The following is a 14611-nucleotide window of genomic DNA, read 5'->3' on the forward strand; positions in this document are numbered from 1 at the left end:
GCTTAGATACAGGACCCCAGATGACATTCTTTTTATTCCTGTATAAGATTTGTGTTTTGGGGCCCTGTATCTAAGCCTAACATGTATTCTTAGATACATGGCCCATGTGTGACACTGTCTGCTTGGGTAATGTATCTAAGGCTACCTTGTGGTAGGCTTAGATACATGGTCAAACAGACAGTATCACACATGAGCAGTGTATCTAAGCATCACTTTTTTTTTCTTAGCTATGTGTTTTTTACAGTTCAAGGACTACTTCAATGACACCCTTTTTTATTTTTAATAAAATCGTTAACCAGTGTTGTGTGTGTTATTTCATTACAATATTTTTTCTATGTCCTCATTTATTTTAAAATGTATTACTAGTTCATTACTGTCTAACAGCGTCCATTAGTAAGGCTTCATGCACACGAGCGTGTGTATTTTACACGCGTGAAAAACTTGCGTCAATCATGTCTGTGTGTGTGCGTTACGGCGGATTTACACGAACGTGCTATACGTCCGTGCAACCCGCGTGGTTTTCACGCGGGTCGCACGGACCTATGCAAGTCTATGGGGGCATGCAGACTGTCCGTGAGTTTTGCCCAGCGTAAGTACGCTACGTAAAACTCGCGACATGTTCTATATTTCTGCGTTTTTCGAGCATCACGCACCCATTGAAGTCAATGGGTGCGTAAAAATCACGCGCACCACACAGAAGCACTTCCGTGGGACACGCGTGATTCACGCAACAGCAGTAAAAAGTATGAATGTAAACAGGAAAGCACCACATGCTTTTCTGTTTACAAACATCCAAACGTAGTGTCATAATGATGGTGGCTGCGCGAAAAGCACGCAGCTGCGCACCATATGAACATGACACGGAGCTGTCAAGTGCATTTTGTGCACGCAAAACGCCACTGTATTTGCGTGCGCAAAACGCACACGCTCGTGTAAATCCGCCCTTATGCATCAGTGTGCTTTTCGATTGTCATGTGTTATTCACGCACTCACAAAGCCAGCACATTTTTTTCATCTAACAAATTGTGTAAATCACGCACCAAACACGTGTGTGCGGTGCGTGGTTTTCACGCATGCATTGACTTCAATGTGAGTGTAGGTGCAGGATAACGCACCAATAGAGGACATGCAGTATGTTTCACGCAGCGGACTCTCGCTGCGTGAAAAGTCACGCATGTGTCAACGGCCCCATTGAAATAAATGGGTCGCGTGTGTTGTGCGTTTTTTCAAAGCACAGCACACGGACGTGATTCACGCTTGTGTAAATCGTGCCTAAGGCCCCATTCTCAACAGGGTGAATCTCGCCCGTGTGCTGATTGTGAAAACCACGCACAGCACACGCGACCCATTATTTTAAATTGGCCTGTTTTCATATGCGTTTCTCACGGGCGTCAATCTTACACGCAAGTGTGCATGAGGCATAAGACGGGGCTGGACGAACGCAAAAAAAGCCGCAAACAACGCCGCAAAAAACAACGCCAAAAAGGCTACGATAAACGCGGGGAAAAACATTAAAAAAAAAAACGTGAAAAAAACAGCAAACAAAGAGGCAAAGAACGCCACGAAAAACGACAGGGAAAACGCCACGAAAGACGCAACGAAAAACGCAGAAATAAAAAACCCCCCAAAAATACGCGAAAAGCGTAGAAAAAAAGGCTATGATAAACGACACGCAAAACGACGAAAAAAATATAGTGGAAAATGACGCGAAAAAAGCCGCAAACAAAGAGGCAAAGAAGGCTGCGAAAAAAAACGGGGAAAACCACACGAAAGACGCAACGAAAAACGCATAAAAAATTTCCGACAACAACGACGCAAAAAAAGAAACGATAAACGACGCGAAAAAAAGGATACGATAAACGAAACGGAAAACACATTCAAAAACATCGCAAAAAAAGACGCAAACAAACAAGCAAAAAACGCCAAGATAAAGTAAGCGAACAACGCCCCGAAAAAAATCGGCAAAGAAAAACGCAAACAGCGCACAAAAAACGCCGGGAAAAACGACGCAAAAAACAGCGTGCAGGGAGAGGTAAATCTGCCGCAATCTTCAAGACGGAATTTTGAGGCAGATATTGTTCCTGCCAAAAAACTCTGTGTGAACATAGCCTTAGTGGAGAGAGACATGAGATAGAGGAGGGCGGACAAGGGTTAGGGTATGTTCACACGAGGGCGTCCGTAACGGCTGAAATTACGGGGATGTTTCAGCCTGAAAACATCACCGTAATTTCAGCCATAACGGCATGTGCAGGCGCTTGAACGCCGCGTCCATTAGGGGCGTAATTGGCGCTGCTATTCATTGGAGTCAATGAGTAATGGCTCCAATTATGCCCAAAGAAGTGACAGGTCACTTCTTTGACGCGGGCGTCTATTTACGCGCCGTCATTTGACAGCGGCGCATAAATATACGCCTCGTGTGAACAGACAAACGTCTGCCCATTGCTTTCAATGGGCAGATGTTTGTCAACGCTATTGAGGCGCTATTTTCGGACGTAATTCGGGGCAAAAACGCCCGAATTATGTCCGTAATTAGTGCGTGTGAACATACCCTTAGGGTAGACACGAAGAGGTGAAAAGAGAAATAAAACATAAATGTGAAAAACATAATGGGGGGGAGAACATTTGCTCATCATCCTTCAAGAATGTCAGCAAGGAGACAAGTCCAGTGAAGGAGGTCAGCGGGAGGAGCAAGGACAGCTCACATGAACTCTTGGAAGGTACGTGCACGCTCATTGCAGCCTGCAATGAGCGTGCACGTGAAAAAAGTTTCATCACAAGGAAAGATCAACAAACCAGAGCTGAACTGCATGTAAACAAACTGTGCTGAATTCAAAGAAGAAATGTGTTAAGTAGAATTTTTTTAAAAAATAATGCTTTATTTAGGTTGTCTGTATAAGGGGTAATGTATGACAGAGTTTTTGAAAAAATGTTGGGATCTCGGACAACCCCTTTAAGGACGCAGCTATTTTTGAGCTTGAGGACATTGGTTGCTGTGCAGTATAAATGACATGTTCAATAGGTTGTCCGGGCATGGGGGGGGGGAGGTTCATACCAATGACCTAGCCACAGGATAGCTCATCAGTATATGATCAGTGGGCGTATGGCACCCGGACGCTGCACCGATCTGCTGTTCAGGCTGCCTTCGGCGCCAGAGGTTTGTGCAGTCGGCGGTGCTGGATGCAGATGGCTCCGACCACTTTATAGCGACCATGCTGCAGTACTGCAGCTCTGCTCCTATTAAAGTTAACCCAGCACAGCCACTATACAGAGTACGGAGCCATCGCCTACTGCAACAAATCTACAATGTGAACAAGGCTTTAGGATTTGATACCAAGTTTATTGCTATATTTGGAAGTGGTGGTAAAGTGTTCTAGAAGTCCCATGTAATGTGTTGTAAAGCACGGGGCTGCAGCAGGCTTGTGGCATCAGCCGTGTGAGCCGTCCTCATGTTCTTTACAGTTCGCTGCCCCCATTGCTGGTGTAATTGAATTTTTGTCAGCAAGTTCTTTGTTCCTTCAGACAGTTCAGAACCTTTTTCTTTAGTGATAGCATTGTGCTGGAACACGGTGCTAACCAGGAGCAGAATACACATGCAGGAGGATGTTTTACTTGCGGCAACCTGCACAAATCCTTTTATGAGAAAAATCAACCTGCACTTGATACAGTTCATGCAGTATCCAGTTACTTTCATGTGAACGATTGCCAAGCGTGATTATTTCCAGACCAGTGTTTTCTTTTATTTCTGATGCTCTTGGATAAATTCCAGATAACCAAGGTATATACAAATGTTTATATGGACTGTTGTGTCTACGTTGTGCTATAGTTCACAAATTATACACTGCTCCTGTTCCTGCAAGTTCCCAAAGTGTAACTGGCAGTGGCGCATTAGTGGTTAAAGGGATTTTCTCATCTTAAAGGGAACCTGTCCAATCTGTGAGCAGGAGCAGCTGAGCAGTTTGATATATATTTTTGTGGGTAGAGACTTGTAATGTATTAATTTAAAAGGGTTATTCCCAACTTAGACATTTATGGCTTATCCACGGACGTCCTAGAAATGTCTAAAATATGCGGGTCCCCGCACCTATATCCGGAATGGGTTACCTTACCTCTGTTTCACTGGTGAGGCGACCGCTAGTAAAGTTTGCAATATTCTCTTATTCATGGTCTTCGTGACAAGTTTACGATGAGTTGTCTACTTTTTCAGATGCTGCTGTTTTTGGTGGCATTGCAGCTATAGCAAACCTGTACAGATAACGTTTTTGATACATAGCCGCCAATTTGTCTGTAGTTTTAACTCCGTGTAAACAAGTCTTCTTGCTTTAGGTCAATCCACATTTCCAAACTTGGAGATGAAGTCGTTTCTGGCCAGGCAGATTTTTTTATTTTTTTTTCGGTGCGCGCGTGTTTTCCCAACACCTATTGTTTGTTCTGTAAAATTCCCAGTCCCATTCCTGACACCATAGCAGTGAGCAGAAAGCTTTGTCTCTCCAGAAGTTCTCACAAAAAGATGTGGATGGGATTGTCTGTGCGTAGAAGAGGAAATGGCCGTTCCTTGAACGTTTCCTGTGTCTGTTCCTTTTCTATCCAAACACTTGTCTATTGTTAAACATTTTCTCCTGGGTTGAAGTTCTTTTGACATTAAAACTATATAACACTTTCTATATTCTTTTAAAACCGTTCTCCAAGATCCCCCTCATTTGCTTAAGTACATGTATGTGTGGGGTGTACGTCGTAAGTGATCTTGTCCACAGCAGTCCGAAAAAACAGAGCAGCCGTGTAAAGGATATGGAAGCGACAAAGGAACAGCCTGATCTGATGATACAATGTTTCTGTAAGACTACCATAGACTCCCATTAGACAATTCCGCTATGTCAGGATTGCAGATACTATTGGAGCAGAGCTAAGAAGCGTCCAAGCAGCCAACACTAAAGAAAAATAGATGGTAAGCATTTCCCAAATGTGTGGTCTCTGACAGGTAATTTTTAACCCCATCACTGGGTATTTCATAAAAATATTTGACAGTCATGGTGATTTATACATCTACATAAAACCTTTCTTAATGCGCTATCCCAGCAAGGGACATAAGACTCCATAGAGATCTTGCAGTTTATGCGATCGGGTAATTGAAGAAGCTTTTCTATGTATTTCTAAATTCAGCATAGTCCGATTAGCCAAGCTACCTTGTTAAAAAAAAAAAAAAAAAAAAACAATGTAAGGCGAAAGATCATACTATTTTTTTGTTTGAACTTTCTTGCCATTTGGATTCAGCTGCTCTTTAGATTTATGCTGAGTATATGTGATGTATGTAAAGCTATGTTCACATCACATTTCGGCCCTACGTTTAGCGTGCATGTTGGGAAAGCTCCCTACTTACATGCTAAATGTGTCCATAGGGATCCATTAGTCCGACGGAGTCCAAAAGAAGTTTCCTTTCGGCTTGGGCTGGTATACATCGGTATTCCTTTTTTTTTTGGAAGATGGAATAATGTAGTATACTATGCTACTCCGTCCTGAGGGAACCTGCAAAAAAAAGTATACCATACGTTTTGTTTTTTTTACATGGGAGCCTGTGTGTGATGTATGCCACTGTATGGCATCCGTCACAGGTATGTGTTAAACGTATACCTTAGGGAACTTTCCCAGGGCTGGAATCTCTACGAAATGGCCTGTGTATATGACCCTGGGGAAGCCCGGGACGTCGCTGTCCATGTATTGACCGCTATGTCAGGGACTTTGATCTGGGGAGTCCCCGGCCAAAGCATTGCCGACACTCTGGCCAGGGATTCTTGCATTGCATAACCCCTGTCACTGTCCATATATGGACCGTGATGTCGGGCACCTCCAGGAGCGTAATCCCTGGCCAGAGCGTTGCCTACACTCTTCCCGGGGATTCCAGCATCTCAAAGCCCCTAACGTCACTGTCAATATATGGACAGTGATGTCAAGGGCTTTCCTAAAATAGGAGTCCCCGGCCAGAGCGCTTGCAATGTTCAGTCTGGGGACACCATGGTTCAATGTCTCTGACATCACTGTGACGTCAGCGGCTTCCCCAGGCTCAGCTCTTAAAGTGCCTATACAGTGGGATAAGTCTGTGCCTTCTGTTGGAAGTATATGTTGGGACTCCTCCTGATGTATACCTCTGACGGAAGTTAAAAGATGTGATGTGAACAGGGCCTAAGAGTTAGAGATCCAGATAAGTCCATTTTCCCATTACCTTCTCCTAAATTTGTTAGTTAGATACGTGAAGTGGTCAGATGCTCACAAACAAAACAAAAACCAAAGTGACCGCAGAACTTACACATTGCGTTGTTGATGATGCTGTGCTTGGCATGTTTGTAACAATGACTAGATTCTCTTTACCACATATAGCATTTGGCCAGCGTTCATAATCTGACAGCTGGAGGAATTCTCTTCATGAGTATTGTAAAAAATAGTGTGGTACCGTGTTAGCCAGAGACAATATGAAATGTTAAATACTTTTGTGTCAAAAAAGACAAAAGTATAATAGGTATGATACCTTTATTGGCTAACCATAAAAGTTCTATCTATTCATAGAACTTTTATGGTTAGCCAATAAAGGTATCATACCTATTATACTTTTGTCTTTTTTGACACAAAAGTATTTAACATTTCATTTCTTCATGAGTATTGAAAGACTGGCCATCTTTAAGTTTAGCTTTCCACAGATTATGCTGTCGATGCGCCGTTGTTTTTTGGTTTTTCCTCACAAGTTGCGTGACAAAAACATGTTTGTGACTTGCTGTCACTTAACTATTTTAGGACATGATTTGGCTTTGTGACAACCCCAAAAAAACAAACCACTGACCTGTCACAAATGAGTCGCAGTCGCACGCGACTTACATTAAAGTATATGCAGGCAAAGTTGAATGCGACCAGAAATACAGCTGGTTTGGATTTTTGCAACGGTTTGCATTAAGTCGCATGTCATATCGCTACTACATTCACAATAATTACTTGTGGTATTGTAATTCGGGTTGCACAATGCATCGAAATATCGATACTATTTAGATGCCGTGCAGCATCAAATGGTTCATTACTGTTAATTCATGTATTTCGATACTAAGCTGCGCATCCGCACAGCTTACTATTGTAACACATGAATGTAGTCCGAGTGGGGATGCGGCTGTGTAATACAGCCATTACCCTACTCCTGACAAGCGTGCGCGGTTAGCATGAGGTGATGCAGCTGACGTTGTACCGTCACTGAAGACCGAACATGGCGTGCGCACTGCAAACCACCCTCATGTTCTGTCTTCAGTGCCGGCGCCGCTGCCCATTAGTGCAGCGCCAGCCGCATCACCTCATGCTGACAGCGCGCGCACACACTTGTCAGAGGGGCAAAGGCTGGTTTATACAGCCCGGCTCTAACCGCAGAGATTTAGAGAAACCTTTGGTCTCTGCTGCTGTTCCCTTGAGCGCTGTAATAAAGGGGAAAATGAGAAAGGGGGTTCCAATTGGATCGCATCGAATCCCTGTGACGCCATCGAGGGACGTACCATATATGGGCAGACAGCCCAGGGTCCATTAAAGGATCCCAGGACTGTCTGCCCATAGTTCCTGTTCGGCTAAGTTCACACTACCGTTACATTAAACGGAAAGCAATGGTTCCGTTAGAATTACCATTGATTTCAATGGTAATTCTTTTGTATCAGTTGCTTTTCGTTTGTCTCCGTTCGCTAGGTTTCTGTTTTTTTTGAACGGAAACAAAAGTGCAGTCTGCAGAATTACCATTGAAATCAATGATAATTCTAACTGGACCGTTGCTTTCCGTTTAATGTATCGATCCTCTCTTCCTCTGACGGAATAGAGGTAAACTGATCGTAACGCCAGTGTGAAAGAAGCCTTAGGGTATACTTGGGTATGTCCTAACAACTGCCTGTGTACTGTCTGTACACAGGCTAATGTACTGGCATATAGATATATGCCAGCACATTACAGTTAAATAATAAAGTAATGGTAAATAAATAAAATCTATTTTTTTTTTACAATAGACATTAACATAAAAGTCTCAATACGTAAAATATTCACGTTTGGTATAGTCATGACCGTAATAACCTGCGCAACAAATTTATAGCGTCATTTATGTTTACGCTGTGGGAAAAATACAAAAAAAACTAATTTCTTTCACTTATTAATGTAAGGCACATGGAGGTATAAAATTCATAATACCATGTGCCTCACATTAATAGTAGTTAAACCCATCATGTACCTCACACATTAACCCAATGTTGTCCATTATGACTGTGAGAAGCATGATGGGGTTAATTACTATTAATGTGAGGCACGTGGAGGTTCTGAATTGATCGCACCATGTGCCTCACATCACAAAAGGAAGAACTTTTTTTTTTTATACATTGTTTGCAAAGTATTTTTGTATCGAGAATCGCAATACTACTCGAAGTATCGGTATCGAAGTCCAAATCCTGGTATTGTGACAACCTTAATTGCAATATATGTATGACGAGCAGAAGACTGAGCAAAATGGAAACGATTAGCAAGTTCCAACACTTTGAATAATTTTCCATGATGATTTGATCCTGAAAATCGAATAATCCAGTATAAATGCTAAACGTGGTAATGGAGGCAGCTCTGCAGTCAAGAGAAATGGTCCCAATGGATAATGGCTAAAAACCGGAGTCGGTCCTCCAGACTTTTACCCTCACTACAAGTGATGAGGCGATTGTTTGCTTTACTGCACATGCGCAGAAACCTCTGTACAAGAACAGTGAGCCAAATGTCCTAGATCTCATTTGTCTATACCACGGATAAGGCGGTTTAGCGATCTCCGCCAGCAGAAGGAAATGCTTCATTCTAAAAATATGAAGTTTCTTTTTTGTTACAGTTCCCCTTCGGGTGAACTTTTACTTTTTTTTGCCTTTTTCCATGTCTTTTTAGGCAATTATAAACCTGTCACGGAATGATTGAATAAAAAGCTACTCGTGTCAAGTAATAACAGGACCTCTGCAAGTCTTACCATGAATTATATTTAATGTCCAATTATATTAAATGTCCGATAGATGTGGGCCCCACCTCTTGGACCCGCACCGATCTCTAGAACGGGGCCCCATGAACCCTGGTCTACCTGGCTCGGCTCCCACTGCCTCCTGGCCACTACCTGATGAGGTGGTCAGGAATTACAGAAGCAGCTGTGCTACGCTGTTTCCGTAACGCCCAAAGAAGCGTAGCATGTCAAACTAGAAAGGGGCCCCAGCTCTAGAGATAGGTGGGACCCACACCTATCGGACATTTGTCGATATTAATATCGAGGATGGGAAAGCCCCGTTAGAGGTAACAGGTTTTTTTGTTTTTTTTAATCAAACGTGTGCTTAAGGCTTATAGTCTACTGTAATGTTTAGAATTATGCTCTGTTTTCTGTGTGTGCTATTTGACATCAATTTGGTGGGAAATATACGTACATACTATAAAAACTCTAATATTATATATTCTTAGTACGTTGGCTTATAAGATGGTTTTTATAACATGCAACTGGAATGTATAAACTGGTGGTGTAATGTAATAATCCTCTTAGAGAGATTTCTCCCGTGCATCCCCCATACTCTGGAACTCGCTACCCCAACACATCAGACTCTCTTCCACCATGAAAACCTTCAAAAGCAACAGAAACTTACAACCTTCCGATAACCCAACATTATGAGAAAAACGGCTTCTGCGGTCTCCTTCCCTGATAGATTGTAAGCCCTCGTGGGCAGTGTCGTCTTCTGTACCAGTCTGCCATTCATTAAGTTAATGCTTATTGTACTTGTTGTTTGTTATGGTCTCGTGTATTTTTAGAAAATAAGGCCCCATGCACATGAACGTGCTTTTGCGGCCGCAATTCCCCCAAAAATCCACGGGAGAATTGGGCCCCATTCATTTCTATGGGGCCATGCACACGACCGTAGTTTTTACGGTCTGTGCATGGCCCGGGAGCCCGCACAGCAGAAAGAACGGACCTGTCTAATTACGGCCGTCTTCTGCGGTCCGGGCTCATTAGGCTTGCGGCTGACAGTCCGCTCCCGGCCGACCCGAAAATCATGGGCGTGCACATGGCTACGGTCGTGTGCATGAGGCCTAAGTGTGTAGGTGTTTGTATTCTAGCTAATTGTTTTTTACTTTTTTTTTTTTTTAAATGGTTGAACAAGTTTTGGATGCAAAATTGAATTCTGAAATCTGTAATTCTAGAGAAGTTCACACAGGACGTTCTGCTCCACCCGTCATGCACCATCACTCAGCAGCGTGTGTTCAACTCCTTCTTTCTACTTTATTATTGAGAAAATACTGAAGCAGAAAGATCTTCAGAAAAGATTAAATGACTTAATTTTCACATTTTTGTAAAGCATGAAATTATGCCATGCGTTTAAACCGCCTCTTGGCTAATTTTATGGCATATTTAGCTTGCCAGTTTCCAGTTCTGCTATTCTCTAAAGCTGAGAGCTGTGTCCAGTGTGGGTCTCGATACTTTCCTCTTTAAAACTTTTTAACCCCATCTATTCCCATGGGCCTACAATATCAAGGTTTTTACTGGTGAGTAAACACTAGCCTATATAGAATAGGTCATTTTATCGAGACTAGGGGAATTTACTCCTTGACTCCCTTTAAAAATTTTTTAGGAATTGCCAGAAAAGGGCTGGTATTTATCATGTCTGGCAAAAGTGCTCGCAACTTTATGATCCTTGACCTCAAGTTGTCATGAGTGTCTGTTCTCCATTTCCTTTATTCCATGTCATAAAGCACTAATCGATGCAATCCCAATTTTATTAACTATCCCATTAACTTGTTGTAAAACACTTCAATTTTTTTAATGGAAAAAGGGAGTCTATAGGATATTCTAGTGAATAATTACAATTAGATACTTTTGGTTAATGGTGTTTTTTCCTTTTTTTATGTGTTTTTGTAATTTTGAAGTTCTGAGATTCTGTAGTTTACAATTCGAATGGAGACCTGAGGCACCCGATGACCTCCCTCTTGGATCTCACCCGGTCAGTATCTTATAATTGCAGCTTTCCTCAGTGCAGGGAATCGAAGGTATTTCAGTTGTTTTATTAACTAAACCTAAACATTGATGATCCAGTGTAATCTTACAAGTCATGTATTTGTGCCTAAGGCTTAAATATTTTCCATATTTCCTAATTTCCTTGGCTTTCTTCAGCTCTTTTATTCATGGTACTGAAAGTTGGGCACAGTCAGACATAGGTCACATGTATTTTTGTGTGTATCCGCCTTACAATGATTACTTTATAGTTCTGAGAGCAATATTGGTGTTTATACTATAAAAGTGATACTTTGATTTTCCTTTAGTCATTTTTAAAGTTATGAAGAGTAATATTTTTCCCCTCTGAGTATAAATTGTTAACCACCTCCCATGTAGGTTGTTTTTTTAATGGGGTTTTTTTGGGGTGGGGGAGGGGTTTGCAGCCTTTTCGATAAAAACAGTCTGAAAAATGGTTGTGCTTGATTGCCGATTGTCTTTTGACACTTTTTTTTTGTAAAAAATTTTTTGGACATTAAGACGCACCCAGGTTTTAGACTACAGAAAATAGGAAAAAAATTCATATTTTACTACTTAAAGAAAGAAAAAAAAAGTTACAAAATATTATTTGTTCTCTTTCACCACATTCGGAGAGCCATAACGTTTATATCGTTTGAGCAGCGTGAGGGCTTATTTTTTGCAGGACGAGCTGTAGTTTTTATTGGCACCATTTTTTGGTACATACAGTTTTTTTTGTCACTTTTTATTTAATTCTTTTTAGCGCTAAAGTGACCAAAAAAGAACGATTCTGGTGTTTTTTTTAATTTTTAATTTTTTTTTACGCCATTCACCTTGCGAGTCAAATAATGCTATATTGTAATAGTTATGACTTTTATGGACGCAGCGATACCATTTTTTTTTTTTTTTCTTTTTGCATTGTACTTGTGGGGAAAAAAAAGGGAAAAGTTTTTTTTATTTTTACTTTTAATATTTTTTTACACACATTTTATTAGCACCCCTAGGGGCCTTGAACCAGCGATCTTTAGATACTGCAATACATGGATGAGTTACGGAAACCGCGTAGCTCGCTGACCTACTCTGTTTCCGTAACTTCCATAGTAGTGAATCGCAGTTACAGAAGCAGCGTAGCTACTATTCTATGGGAGTTAAGAAAAGAGCTTCTGCAACTCGACCATGTACGCTGTTTTCTTAGCTACCAAGTTCTGGAAACAGCGTAGCTCGCAGTGCTATGCTGTTTCCGTAACTCCCATTCACTTCTATGAGATTTACAGAAACCGCGTAGCTCAGTGAGCACTCGGCTGTTTCCATAACTCCCGACCACCTAACCAGGAAGTGGCCGGGAGGCAGCGAAGCCAAGTAAGCTAGAGCTGGGTTTAAGTGACCCCGTTCTAGAGATAGGTGCGGGTCCCAGAGTTGGGCCCGCATCTATTTGACATTTATGACATATCCTGTGGATATGTCATAAATGTCCTTCATGGGAAGACCCTTATAAATGTCACGGTCGCTATTGACCGCGGCATTTAACTAGTTAAACGGCCAGGAACAACGCCATTGCTGTTCCTGGTCGTTAGAATAGCGTGTCCATTGTGAAACACAGCTGACATCTGCAGTGTATGGAGCGGGCTCAGCGCGTGAGCCCGCTCCGCTCCAAACATCATCCCCTTCCCGCTCCATGATGGGTCGGGAAGGGGTTAAGTAAGAAGCGGTCAGGGGGCCCGATCCTGCCGGGGTCCCTTGACTGCTGACTATAAGACGCAGGGACTTTTTAGCAAGATTTATTCTTGCTAAAAACTGCGTCTTATAGTCCGAAAAATACTATATATACCTATTTATGCCTCCTAAATAAGAATTGCCATCCAGTAGTAGCTTTCTTAGGCCCAGTTCACTCAGTTTTTTGGTGCTGATTCTGACATGGACACCGCGTCGGAATCAGCGCCACAAGACAGCAGACACCGCCTCCCATTGATTTGAATGGGAGGCGAGGCATTTTGGCCGTGGATGAAAAGTGCCATGAAAAAAGCGTCAAAGTGCAGGGAGGTAAATAAAATAAATAGGTCATCAGTACATGATCGGTGTGTGTCTGACACCCGGACCCCGCACCAGTTAGCTGCTTCAGCATCGGATGTCATTGCACACTATGCAGTGTATGGAGCCGGAAGCAGTTGACTTCGTACATTGCATAGCGGCCGTGCTGCAGAGCTTCAGCTCGGCTACTATTCCGTGACCGGCGCCAACTGTTTCCGGCATGGACATCCAGTGACCGGAGGCAGCTGATTGGTGCGGGGTCCTGGTGTCGGACACACACCAATCATATACTGATGACCTATCTGGTGGATAGGTCATTAGTTGTCTGGTAGTAGAAAACCCTTTTAAAGGCTTTAATATAATGTTTTTCTCCCATGTTACAGATAGGGAATTTTGAATGTGAGCCCCACTGGGGGACAATGAGTGGTGGCGACTTCCGTACAGTGCTGCGGGATATGTTGGCGCTATATAAGCTACTTAAATAAGGGTGGGAGGGGTTGTTCACACGCTAAGTGGTGGATTACTATAGTGACTTAGCTTACACTTGGTTTGGAGTCGGAGCAGTAGAAGAAGCTGCTTATCGCCTCCCAGCCAGAGACAAAGCTTTCTAAGCCCTTTTCTTAAAGCTATTGTTATCATAGCCTAAGGTCAGGCAGGGAAACAAGCCTCTGTTCACACGATGTTCGGTGGGGGGAAAAAAGCGTGTAATTTTTTTTTCTCACTGTACTAAAATGCGTAATCGCTTAGGCTTTTATGTGTCTTAAGGTATTTTTTTGTTTTTTTATTGGAAGTCAGTGGCAGATGTGGGCAACTGTAGAAGAATACATGGGCATACGTTTTACAGTATATTTTTCCCCCGATGCGTACAGCGAGAGTTATTCGCAAACCTGGTGTTAACCAAGTCTAAAATACATTTCTCTAGAAGGTGGGGATGGGGGCAATTAATGTTGGTTATCCTCGTTAGTAACATTGTTGCGCTATTAAAGGGGTATTCCCATCTCAGGCATTTTATGGCAAATCCATAGTATAATCCATTAATGCAGGTCTTGGCACCAATCTCGGGATCAGGGGTCCCCCAACCTCCACCTTGTGAGATGGCCAATGGCCGCCAAATCCAGACGGGAAGTCAGTGCCAGAGTTGGTCGGGGTTTCCGAAATCAGCCGAGTTTGCAAAGCTACGCTGTTTTTGTAACTACCATAGATGTGAATGGAAGTTTAAAAAAGCGCTTGAGCTATGTATTTTAATACGGAGAATCCGTTAATGATCTACTTTCTAAATTCTATAAGTTTCCTTGTGGAACTGTAAGCATGGATTCAGATCTAGCCAGGAGAACATCGGAGTGGGTTTTGTATGTTTTAGCCATAGATTCAGTTTTGCAAAAAGCCAGTTAGGAGCTTGGTTTTCCGGGATTTTCAATTGATGATCTATTAAGTTGGTCGATCAGTCTATGACCAGTGGTGGTCCAACCCCCCTGGCCCCTCGGCCTGAGTGCAGGGGCCTCTTCATTGTTCGTGTGACTTTGGCTGGTTTAGCAGCTCAGTCTATTCAAGTGAACAGGGCTGAGCTGCAGTACA

The 14611-nt window shown here is 42.5% G+C and overlaps 1 protein-coding gene across 7 annotated transcripts in view; it reads left to right on the forward strand.

Annotated features, from left to right (window-relative positions):
* RALGPS2 (Ral GEF with PH domain and SH3 binding motif 2) overlaps positions 1 to 14611 on the forward strand; it is a 167002-nt gene that overhangs the window by 36358 nt on the left and 116033 nt on the right. The window contains exon 1 of one of the 7 annotated variants that reach the window (XM_075833104.1): positions 10477 to 10545. The exons of the other annotated variants lie outside the window; for them this stretch is intronic. The gene's annotated coding sequence lies outside the window, so the exon portion shown is untranslated. Of the gene's footprint in view, positions 1 to 10476; positions 10546 to 14611 lie in introns of those variants that run through there. 7 annotated transcript variants of the gene reach the window in all.

This window comes from Rhinoderma darwinii, chromosome 7, assembly GCF_050947455.1.
Source record: "Rhinoderma darwinii isolate aRhiDar2 chromosome 7, aRhiDar2.hap1, whole genome shotgun sequence".
NCBI lineage: Eukaryota > Metazoa > Chordata > Amphibia > Anura > Rhinodermatidae > Rhinoderma > Rhinoderma darwinii.